At 38.9% G+C, this 3,941-nt stretch overlaps 1 protein-coding gene across 8 annotated transcripts in view; it reads right to left on the bottom strand.

Annotated features, from left to right (window-relative positions):
• LOC107591159 (protein Shroom2-like) overlaps positions 1-3,941 on the bottom strand; it is a 61,275-nt gene that overhangs the window by 22,306 nt on the left and 35,028 nt on the right. For 2 of the 8 annotated variants that reach the window (XM_016280207.1, XM_016280210.1), the window contains exon 1: positions 2,673-2,814. The exons of 4 other annotated variants lie outside the window; for them this stretch is intronic. The gene's annotated coding sequence lies outside the window, so the exon portion shown is untranslated. Of the gene's footprint in view, positions 1-2,672; positions 2,815-2,864; positions 2,940-3,941 lie in introns of those variants that run through there. 2 more of the 8 variants (XM_016280212.1, XM_016280209.1) reach the window with 2 other exon arrangements.

Below are 3,941 nucleotides of genomic sequence, written 5' to 3'. Positions count from 1 at the left end.
CGTTCATATATATGTTTTCGATGCAGAGTGCAAATGGCTGTGCATTTATTTATGTTTTTAACTTGATGGGAGCAAAATTAAACTGTCTGAACGCGAAGCTGTGTGTGTTGTCTGTCTCCCCTCTTCCCCCTCCTCCGCTCCGCTGCGCACCACGCCCACTTTTTTAACGGTTTTTTTAAAACTGTGGTGAGAACTAACCAGCGGGCCTGGACTGGCCATCGGGAGCACCGGGAGAATTCCCGGTTGCCTGGCGGCTGATTTGGCCCGCTGCCCAGTTTTTTTTTTTTTTGTTATTATTATTAGCGATATTGGGGAAAATTAAGAATAGGGAAAGGGAACTGAAGGTGCAGTGCAAGAGAGAACCTTTTATTATTTTCCACGGCCCCAGACTAAGGATTTAGAACTTTGTGATGGCCATACAAATAATAGGGTTGTCTGTGGTTTCAGAAATTGTTGTGGATGTATAGGCTATATACAGAAAAAAAAGAGGCCAAAATAGCACCTTTTGGGGTACAACAGCTTGTCGCTGGAGCAGTACTCCTAAAAATGCATTTGTTCATTTTTTACCCCTAATAGGCCTACACATTAGTAGCTTGTACCTTTACGTTTGTACCTTAAGGGTACAAATTACTACTCTAAGGTAGTGCTGGGCGGTATACCGGTTCATACCGAATACCGGTGATTATTTTTGTTATGATATACATTTTTTAAATACCGCAATACTAGTTGCAAGGACTCACCTTGCCAATGGACCATTCCACAATGTCGCTTAAACAACGTTCGGAACACGACACTGTTTGAAAGGGGTCCCTTTTCATTGTTGCACTGTGGTGAGGGAACAGCTGTATGTGTTACTAAGCGTGAAAGTTCCGAAACTGAAGCTGTAGAACTAATAGAACGTGATGAAGAAGAACTCATCCACAATATCCACATTGACCGCCACAAATATCCACCGCCCCCTGCCATCAGCTCCCGCATCTCACACACACACGAGCGCGACTTTAGCACAAGATTTAGCAACTTTCAGACCCTTTTAGCGGCTTTTTTCCATAGAATATTCATACTGACAAACCTAGCGACTATTTTGGATAAACCTTAGCTATGGTTCAGTTGGAAGATTTCGCCAGTGCTGTCCCGTGAACGCGAGCTCTGACTTTCCCGGAGAAGTGTCGCCTCTCTCGGCATCTGTTCTGTGCAGTGAGCGGCAGAGAAGCAGCACATTCAGTTGGCCGCACCGCTGCCGACTCGTCAATAAATGAGTACAAAACAGTGTTTCCAAGTACCTGTCGCTTACTGATTGTTTGGAATTATAAATATGAGCGTAGTTCTGCATTTTTTTAGTTTGTTACTCCGATGCAGGCAGGGGCGTAATTTCCACTGGGGACAGGGGGATATGTCCCCCCCACTTTTCAAAATCCCGTTTGTGTCCCCCCACTTTCAAATTCGTGTGTTATGATTTTTTTAACCGCACGCCGTCATCGCCACGGAGGAGCAGGACCGAGCAAGACACAGGAAATTGAGTCTCACATTATTTAAACATTATTCAAAACATTAATGGTGGACATTTTTTACTTTATAAAATGATTCTCTCAAGTCTTGGCGATCGGCCCCTATTAAACAATAAAGAAAGTAAGACATTTTTCTTATATACATAGTTTAGTAGCCTACTATTCTTTTTGCCAGAATTGATCATTAATCAACTTAATTATTTCCTGGATTTTGTATCACCATAGTCCCTAAATGTATGTACATGCAGGAAATGGGATTCAAATCGAAAACATTTTCCCCCATTTTGTGTCTTCCTCACTTCTCAAACCAAAGTTACACCCTTGGATGCAGGCAGTGCGCTGCATGAGACAAAAAAGTAATATAGCCAAAACAACCGCATAGCCGCTCTTTAGACGATGCCGCGATTATAAATGAGAGTGACTCCTAGTTAACATGTATTAACAGGGGTCGTGTTTAGTCACTATTTAGTGTGGTATTTTTTTGACAATATTCACTCATCATGACAGTAAAATAGGGCATTCTAAGTCAATATACTGCAGTATTTCCTCTCTCAATCAGTATAAAATCATGTACCGTGAAACCGGTATAATTTTGAAAATTTTTGGTCATACCACGATTAAGGATGCCCTTAGTCTAAACTCAGCTAACAGTGTAAGAAGCAAGAAAAGTGCACAGTAATCAGACTTAGGTGACCAAAGGACTCTAAAATCATTGCTCCACGCCAACATTTCTTGGAAACAGTAAGTACAGGAGACTGAATCCTTCTGTGGTTTCAGTTTCAGGCAGACAAATCTCTCAGCACCATCTTTCCCATGTACCTTTCACTTTCACAGGCTGCTGATGTAACAGGTGTCATAGCAACTAAAATAAAAGAACACAGCTTCAGAAGGATCTCATCACCATAGCACTGTAGGAGCTTGTCCGAATTATTGTTTGATGCTGCTTCCTGTAAAGCCAATCCACCTTGTGTTAAAATATGACCTGAGCCATTTATTTTTTTTATTTCAAATAAAAGCACTGAAACAAATCAGTCAGATTTCTCAAGTATTTGTTTAGGCCTTGACTGAAGTGCAATAAATCAGTAAAATATTGTACTTCTAAGTCATGAAATCCAGACACTACAAAACTGAAAACGTATGGCAACATTTCAAAACTTTACATACCTCAATAACACCTGTACAAAAAGTCTGAGCCCACTACAGCATCTGGTTTGATTCAGTCATGATGTGCTTCAAAGACCAGCTCCCATTACTGTGGTAATCCGTGTTTGATTTTTCCTCCTAAAGTACTTGTGAAAACAGCAGCTCTTCCTTTAAGGCTGATGAAATGTGTCTAACTCAGGGGTGTCAACTCACCTTGCCAATGGACCGTTCCACAAACCATTTTAGAAAAGGGTGGATCAAGAATTAGCACCACATGACATTTCAAATTAAAAAAACACTTTGGCATTTAGATGGCTCTAATTCAAAAGTTGCAGTGTGAAATTAAGAAAACAAGAAAGTAGTTTACTGGATCATTGAGCATCTCTATACTCCACCCCTGCTGTGGTGATCAAGTTCAAGTCATCCTCCCTCAGTTAATGCCATAGGAGAGATTTACTAGTTCTAATTGGATTCTGAAGCTCAGAATGACACAGCTCTTGTCACTAAAGCCATACACCTTTATTACGCTATTGGGCAGAAGGATAGGGAACACATTGCAGCCATAAATTTTGGCATGGCAATACACGTCCAAGAAGGGCCTTTTACTTAATGCACCAATTTAACATTTAAAGCTACATCCTGTAGCTGAAATATTTAGTTCTTTAGGTGCACTTTAATAGCTGAATATGTATGTAATTACTAAACGAGGGAGGAAAAAGGTTAATGTCCTATTTTAAGCAGGTTTTTGGAACAATGTTGCAACCAAAGTCTGTATTGCCAATGGAAGAAAGAAACCCATTCCAGCTGTATCCTGGGAAAATCATTAATTACTGACAGTTGGTCTATTGCAAGAAGGATGTGGATTCTTATCTTCCTTTAACAGAAAGCTTACAGGAAGTGTAAGACAAATGTCAACACAAGCCCAAAAATTCAAGGAATGAAAAGAGCAATTTTTCTTACCTTTGGTCACCCCAGGATTATTCCATCTACAATATCAGTGTACAACATTGTTCACCAGCCAAATATATACATTTTCAAATAACTCGCTCTCTCTCTCTATATATATCTATATCTATATCTATATCTATATCTATATCTATTATATATCTATATATATATATATATATATATATATATATATATATAACCATTCAAAAGTTTAGGGTAAAAACACCAGTATTGTGAAATATTATTATTATAAAATAACAGTTCTAAACTTTTTTTTTTAGAATAGAAAGAATGAATATGAATAAAGTTCAAAAGAGCAGCATTTATTTGAAGAAAAAAAAA

Source organism: Sinocyclocheilus grahami, unplaced genomic scaffold (assembly GCF_001515645.1).
Source record: "Sinocyclocheilus grahami isolate Dianchi unplaced genomic scaffold, SAMN03320097.WGS_v1.1 scaffold138.1, whole genome shotgun sequence".
Taxonomy (NCBI): Eukaryota; Metazoa; Chordata; class Actinopteri; order Cypriniformes; family Cyprinidae; genus Sinocyclocheilus; species Sinocyclocheilus grahami.
This window is presented reverse-complemented; position numbering and strand designations above follow the sequence as displayed.